This window comes from Limulus polyphemus, unplaced genomic scaffold (assembly GCF_000517525.1).
Source record: "Limulus polyphemus unplaced genomic scaffold, Limulus_polyphemus-2.1.2 Scaffold1496, whole genome shotgun sequence".
In the NCBI taxonomy this organism is placed as follows: Eukaryota; Metazoa; Arthropoda; class Merostomata; order Xiphosura; family Limulidae; genus Limulus; species Limulus polyphemus.
The window spans coordinates 215,997-224,535 of NW_013667106.1; positions in this window are offsets into that span (position 1 = coordinate 215,997).

The following is an 8,539-nucleotide window of genomic DNA, read 5'->3' on the forward strand; positions in this document are numbered from 1 at the left end:
AAAAATAATTTTATTCCGTCAAAGCATGGTTCTAAAGTAATTAAATCAGCCTGAGTGCACTTTGACAAAAGGAACAGGGGATCTTCAAAAGAAAGAAGACCAAACGATTACGGTAACTTGCGCCACAATTGTAAGTGAATCACAGAGAGTACTAGTGCGATAGAAATAGAGAAGATAGTTTGGCTTGTCAACTCAAATTCTAAAGTAATTGAATAGGCCTAAGTAGATATTTGACAAGAAGGAGAGAACTACATATATGATATTTATGACATACCCATAATATATAAAGTGTTGAAGAATTTATTGTACATACGTTAACTTGTTCTGAATATATATATTATTTTGAAAACAAGTGAAGTGCGTGCTGTTTATTCATCGCTGAATTTATCGGTAAACAAGTCACAGACACCTAATGTAGAAGAATCCTAAGCCCAACAACAACATAGTATATATTTATACTATTAAGAAATATAACTAAAAGCCTTTATTTTGACAATTGATAAAGAAGAGATTTTAAAATTCTGACAGTCAAGATAATATATATATATATATATATATATTTTACAGTGCCTGTAAACTGTCATTGACCAAATTGAATAAAATGATAAATGTCAAAGGTTAAACCTTTCATCACGAGCTCGGTCTGTTGGACCGACCTCGTAACCATCTTGTGCTTGTTATAGTTATCATGGTATAACTTTTAAATTAGTAAGTAGATGTTAACGAAATTTGGCAGATTATCAGTTAACATTACAATGCTTTCATACGCAAAATATTATTTTTTTACTAATTCTTAAGGTTTGTTAAGCAATGTTTTTATCATACATTTTTCTTTTCATATGTTACCTATCAAATATGCAAAGTAATTTTCATTTTAAGATTAAAAATATTTTTATGCATCAGAAAATTTATAAAATTTACGTGCGAAATCTATATAATTTTCAGAGAGTTATCAAATGTTTCATAAAGAAAAACCCTATATTTTATCTGTTATTTTCACTAACGAATCTCTACGGGTTCGATAGATTGGACCGATAAACATAAAAAATTAGGAAATAAATGTTATCCGATAATATATAGTTGGCCTTTAGTCTTTACATAGTGACCCTGTCTTGGCTATGTTTTAGTAGACTAGTATTTAGTAAAATATAGTAACATTTCAATTATTATACATTATATGTGTATATAGATTAGTAATATTTATAAATAAGTTATTAAACTTAATTTTCTTAAAACATAGAAGCAAACAATTACATCTTCTAGTTTCGACCTTTGTACTCAGTTGCTGCTTGACGTAGGTTTCCAAGCCTTTTATAATTTAGGTTTTATGTATACAGTTGAATACCCAAAAAAACCATAAATTACTATATTGATACCATAGAATTCCACTATAATTTACCAAGCTTAGTAACTAAGCTGTATTGCAGCCAGGTGGTTAGGATGCTCGACTCCCCATCTGAGGGTCGCGGGTTCGAATCCCTCCCGCAACAAACTATTTGTTGGTTAAAGAGTTTCCTAATAGTGGGTGGGTGATGATGATAAGCTTTCTTACCTCTAATATTACAATGTTAAATTAGGAACGACTAGCACAGATATACCTGTGTAGCTTTGCGCGAAATTCCAAACAAAGCTGTATTTTGGTCTAAAAAAATATGAAATTTGGAGCAGACTGAATACACAACCTACCTGCTTGAAATCTTTGTTCGAAAGAAAGAGAGGGCCTCCTAACATTTTATAATGGCTGAGAAAACCCATTATTCCGAGCTGTCATTTGGTTATTCACATGTCATATTGTGAAGAAAGTGTATATAAGGGACCGTTTCCAAAAATGGAAAAAGTTGAGCTGGAACACTGTGTTTGATTCAGTACCTAAGCGATATCTCAGCAAAAAGAATAGATACGAGGTTCGTATTTTATATCATAGCTTGTCAATATTTGTAATTTGAGTTCCTAATTCCTAGAAAACTATAAACTTAGTATTTTGACATCACAAACATTTAATTTGAAGCAGTGCTGCATTTAACATACCACGTGACACACAAAAATCGATGTTTAACCGTGTTTTTAAATATTTGCTATTAAATTAAGAAATTGAGTAAGATATATATATAGTACTAAAATTTGAAAAATAACTACAGTTTGTTACCAAACTTAATGACATAAATTCATGAAATAGTAGTTCAAAAGAATTTCGAATGTGAGTCAACAAATGCGATGACATGGCCTTTGGCAAGTAACACCACTCAGTACATGCACGCACAGTTGTGTATTTGTGTAAATGCACAAGAAGGTCTATGTGTTCTCATGGTCTTATTGTGGTACATACGTGTACAGGTGCTTATTTTGGTACCTGTGCATTCAGGTGCCAATTTGAGTACATGCACACAGGTGCCTATTTTTGGTACATGCCCGCGCAGGTGCCTATTTTGGTATATGCGCGCGCATAATTTTTTATGTTGGTTACAAGATCTGTCAAATCTGTCGAACCCGTAGAGATTCATAAGAAAAAATAACAGATAAAATCTAAAGTTTTTCCTTAAGAAACGTTTGATAACTATCTGGACATTATAAAGATTTTGCATATGAAATTTGAAAATTTTCTGATAAATAAAAATATTTTTAATCTTAAAATGAAAATTATTTTTCATGTTGGATAGGTAACAAGTGAAAAGAAAAATATGATAAATTTTGTTTAGCAAACCTTAAGAATTAATATTTTGCGTATGAAAGCATTGTAATTTTAACTGATAATCTGCCAATTTTTTTTTACCATACTTTTACTAATTTAAAAGTTATAGAATGAAACTATGACAAGCACACAATGGTTACAAGGTCGATCCCACGGACCGAGCCCATGTTGAAAGGGTTAAATGGTTATATTTGTGTCGGAGTATATATGTTTAGACTGAATAAAGATTATAAAGTTATTTGTATTCCGTACTTCCCATACTAATTATGTGATTTATACTAAGTCATTAGCCACATAGTGGAACTACTGACTCAGCAAAATTTACGTTAAAACTGAATAAAATGATAACTTTTATAGGTGGAAGGTAGACAAATAAGGGAAAAAAATGGTATCAATGAATGTTGTAAGTAGCTGTATGGGCAGACAGATTGAACGAGTGGGTAAGTTCGAAATAAATAGGTTAATAGATGAATTGAGAGATGAAAGGATGGTTGGGCGGGTAGATGAATGAATTGGCTGGGTGAATAGCAAGATAAAATGATGATGTGGTGACTTGAAGAATGGATGAATAAAATACAGATTGGAAAATAAGATAATTGAATAATAAATGGTAGAGTAAGAAGACAGATCTGAACAATTTACGCTGGAGTAAATACAGAAAAATAAGGCATTATATACATAACTAATATATATTTGAAGTCCGGTAATATAGTTAACGTCAAAAATAAGCCTACTTTCTATTAAAAGTTTGCTGTTCTGATAATTTCCATAAGACACTATATATCAATAAGTATCAATAAGAGGTACTGTACATTTAAGGTATATTTTCTGTGCAATACGACTTTTACGTGTGTTTTTTAGCTCACTGAGGCAGGAGAATCCAAAAATATTGGGTGAGCACATCCCTGTTAGATTTAGGCAAAACTTATATGTGAATTCCATTTCGTACTGCTGAAAAGGTTTATGAAAGTTAACCACGAATAGCTATTGGATTTATCCTTGGTAGTATAAATGCCCAACGCATTTAAGCTCGCAAATTTGTATCCAAATCTAATGCGGATACTGTATGCCAACGAAAGTAATGGAAGAGCACTGGACGCGATTATGAAGATTATTAACTTGACCATCTGAAGGAAAATAATTTCTTAACCCACGTGAACTTTGAAACAAAATCACACATCACACTTTGAGTTCATTGCCCAAAATTTAATGAAAGTTCAGGAGTGGAAACCGGTATATCCACTGATTGCAGTCCAGGGGCAGCACTCTACACCTTACAAGCATACATACTGTAGTATTTAGGAAGTGAACCAACTTTAATAGTATATACTTTTCGTTTGGTGCAGGGGCTAAAGGTAAGGTCTATTTTGGGGTAGCTTCAGCCCCAGCAAGCTACCCTTTTTGGACGCTCCTACTGCAGTCCAGTGATAACGTCAAAAATAAGCCTACTTTCTATTAAACGTTTGCTGTTCTGATAATTTCCATAAGACACTATATATATAAGTATTACTTGTTGTTTAAGACTCATTACGTAGGTTAAATTAATATGTAGAATTCTAAACGAACTTTTCGTTAAAACACTTTTATTGCGTGTTTTCGGTAAGAGGGCCGAAAGCTCGCAATAAAAGTATTTTAACCTAGAGAATATTCCGTTTATAATTCTACATAAGTATTACAAGTGTTACAACAACAATAAATATTAATTGTATACAATATTTAACTACATATAATAAATATCTAACATTTAGCCCAAAGTACCTCATACTATAGATAATACTTGAAATTCAAAATAGTGCTTGAAAAATATGCTAACTTTAAGTATAATTACATTTGGTTTGTGTACAACTACTACAAGTTTATAATTCAAAAATTTGCTTTTCTTTTATAGTTTTCAAGAATATATATTTTACACCGCGCTTTCTTCAACAATGTGCTATACTTCCCTACGGCTGATAAAAATGGAACTTAACGTAAGTTACACTTACCGATTTGAAAGCTCTTGTAGTTTTTGAAGAACACCTTATTCTCGTAGTTCAGTTTTATTTTTTTTTCTCCTTTATTTTTATTTTGTTTTCAATCACTTCTTCGAGAGACTGAATCGTCATATAAGCGGCAAAAGAGAATCAATGAAATATTTACAAGTCTCAGAGCTCAAAGACAAAATTGCGTGTCTGAGCCATGTTGCCTAGGGAAGTTTCTTCAACTGTTGGCTGAATCTACAAACGCACCTGCAGCACGTATTGCCGTGATCTCTTGGTAACAGGGTGGTACGAGTTATACATTCCGCATATAGACAGCAAAGAGTTTCGCACCGTTTACAAAGAGGTGAAGCTCTTGAGGTAACAGAGTACTTTCAACGCTTTGATGGTAGTTTCTCGCGTAACTAGAAGGCCACTCCACCTCATCATTTATTTATAAGCGCTTTGTAATAGCGAATTTTGAACAATGAGAGACTTTTTTAGTAGTGATTAGATTCCTTGACGAAATTTCGAACCATGGACACGTGTTTTACCAAGCTCCGCACCCAAGTGGCTAACTTCCCTGCTGGAAGGCAACCCACTCAATGTTTACCTACGGCTTCGCCCGTTATTATTGATGGCATCCCGAACGATTTCTCCCTTAATCGGATAAATATTTTCATAAGAAAATACAAACCCAATGCCGCTATCGACCCGTCCAAAACGAAACTATTAAGAAGGGAAGGAATTTTCATTCAACCCCTCACCCCAAAGACTCAGATTAACTACGTGCCCCATGGAACTCTAACCCACCAGTAGTTTGTAAACCGCCTCGAAATGATGCTCAACTTTTCTCTGTGTTCCTGAGAAACGTCGATGTGTCTATATCCTTAAAGACATCAAATATAGCTTCCTTGCCATACCTAACTTCAAGATCCACGCACTGCACAGAATCAAATCAAGAATCATAGGCCAACCGACAAGATTCATCAAAATAATCACAGATTCTAAAACTACAGAACAATATCTTCTAAATCACGGCCGATCTTACTACTTCTTCCACTTTACAGCAGAGAGACCAAGAAGACGCCTAATCACAAGAAACAGCGACGCCATAACCAGATCTTCCAAGCCCATGACACATAAAAATCCATAGTATCCTGTTTTCGCCACCACATCCGCTCCCGAGACAGAACTGCCTACCACCACCAGTAAAACAGCCGTGAAAATAAACATTAGCACTCAAACAAACAACCTCCAGATAACTTCACGGCAGACACAAACCATGTTACCTCTATCAACCAAGTGTGACGCCTCTACTTCTACGGACAGCCTCTTTCTCATACACCAAGAAACACAGGCCAGGATTGCAAAAAAGGGACCGAATCCAGACTGAAGACCACAACGATACAGACTCTAAGAGATTGACAAGATCCAGTTTAAAAACTTCAGACGCACTACCAACTGAAGACCCACATCACCTAGCACCATCCCATTACACAAAACACCATTCCGTAGACTAAACAACCAGAGCCCAATCCAGCTAAACAATGACCGGAGTGTACACAGATTCACGTCGCCTCTTCACCCAGCCAGCCTGTTCTAGTCTTCAAGCACCACCAGTAGCCACATGGAATTCAACCCCAAAAAACTAATAATATGTCTTTTTCCACAGCATTTTCTGGGCACGGTCAGGGTATTTTATTCGGCGACCTGGCCGTGAAAGTGGGTTTTCTCGGGGTACCCCCCCCAGTAAAATTTTTCCTTATGTTTTGGATCCCTAGATGCCAGCCCTGAAAAGGACCACCTCAGGCTAAATGTAATACTATAGTTCTCTGCTAATGTTAAAATATTAAAATAATTATCCTCAATTGCTAGCCATGTATTCTTTAATCAGTTTACTCTCAACATTTTAGACAACAATGGACGCACTCGATTTGCATCTCCCTGCTCTGCTCTACACCACTCAGCTCTGCAACGCCCGACGCCACGTGGTCATCCGACGCACAGGTTCCACCAAAAGAAAGAAAACTTTCGAAGATAACACTCAACTCAGCAAATGTCTCATTCTTTCTCTTCTCCATGTCTTCTCTCAGCTCGTCCCTCAGCTGTTGAATTCGCCACGAGGAAAATTAACTGTTAAGACCTTCACTCATGTAAGCATTTAATTCTCAATTCTAATTATGTAGTGGGGTGAAGAGAAACAGAAGTTTCTGACCGCCCCTGGTTATATTTCATTCCCCAAAGGGGAATGAAATATACTTTTAACCTAAATTACTACCATGCTAGATTGGATTGGAATCTTGAACAATGAAAGCATAGCTGCCTGCTACAAGACTTGGTAAGTATTGTAACATGTCATTACTTCCTGGTTATAGAGAGAACATTAGTAAAAGCAGTATATACAATTACCCCATTAGCTTTTGAAATTGGGCAGTATATCAAATAACAAGTATAGCTAGTCTAAGCAGCTTGCGAGGCTGTTTATGAAACAGTAGAAATGAAAGGGATGACAGTTAAAAATATTTAAATATTGAAACAGCTGAACTACAACCACAGGCATACAAGGGATGTTTCACAGGGAAGGGTACAATTTTTGCCCGAATCACTATTTTCTGCTTCTAATTTTGCCCGAATGAAAACTGAAAATTAGTAGACCACAGCTAATGAAAGTTGGTGAAACAAGTAATATTGGTCCTTGAAATTTGAAGGCAAATTCACCTACAACTTTATACAAATATATTTTGGCTTACAAACATTTTGCATTTATGGCGATTTTCTAGGTATATTCGATTTTGCTTTCCTCTTCTCCACGTTACAGTATTTAACAAGAAAAGTTGAATTATGTCATAGCTTAACTTTTTACGAATCTAGCTTTCATAGTGTTGTAGACTCACTGTTTGATGTCAAATACAAAACTACACATTGGGCTATCTGTGTGTGGTCATCACGGATATCAATATTGAAACTCTGTGTTAAACATTATGGCCTCCCCTTCAGCATTAAGTTACTAGGCTTATAATGCTAAAAACTATGTTTCACCACCCGTGATGGACACAGCACAGGTATCTTACTGTGTAGCTTTGTGCTTTGCAAACAAGCAGCTTTATACGTTATAAGCTTTTGGATATGCCTTTGATCCACTGGTATAAAGGTTTACTGTGCTTCGTTATGAAATTATATCTTTTTTTACATACTCTGCATAAAAAAAGATTGTCAAAGTAGGTGTGACTTTTCAGCATAGAGAATTCATTGATGAACTTCAGCCTCTACAAAGTCTTTTTCAGCATTTAATCGCCATCTCCTAGTTTATTAGTGTAACAAATTTATTATTATGTATTTATTTTTAGTATGAACATTGTTTGGATTGAATTTGTATTTAGAAATATGTGTGACTTGTAGTATCAGATATGTGTTGCGTATAACGAATTTGTTATATATTTATTTTGATGTCAACGTTTGTTTCGGATAAGTTTATATTTGAGGGCATGTCTAGTTTACCATGTTAGTTAGGTATGGCGAAATTCCCGCCAATTCTCCAACGTTGTAGAATATTCATGAACACAAGAATCAACAATATATCCACTTCCATAACCAGTAAAATATAGCGCCTATCAAAACAGCCAAGGCGACGTGCCAAAAAGAAACATATAAGTCTGCTGGGAACCTGTTTTTACCGTGTATGCTATAAATCGTGATTTTGCTAACTCTTATCAACCAAAAAATATACGACAGTTGATCAGGAACAGTTATAAATTTCGAACGTCATTGAAAATATTATCTTACTTCGATGGTCCAACAATTCAGTGCCTGACAAAGCTAGCTAGCTAGCTTCCCGGCAATTGTACGTACATCGACTTCAAGTTAACTTGCTGGATATCAAGGAGACTCT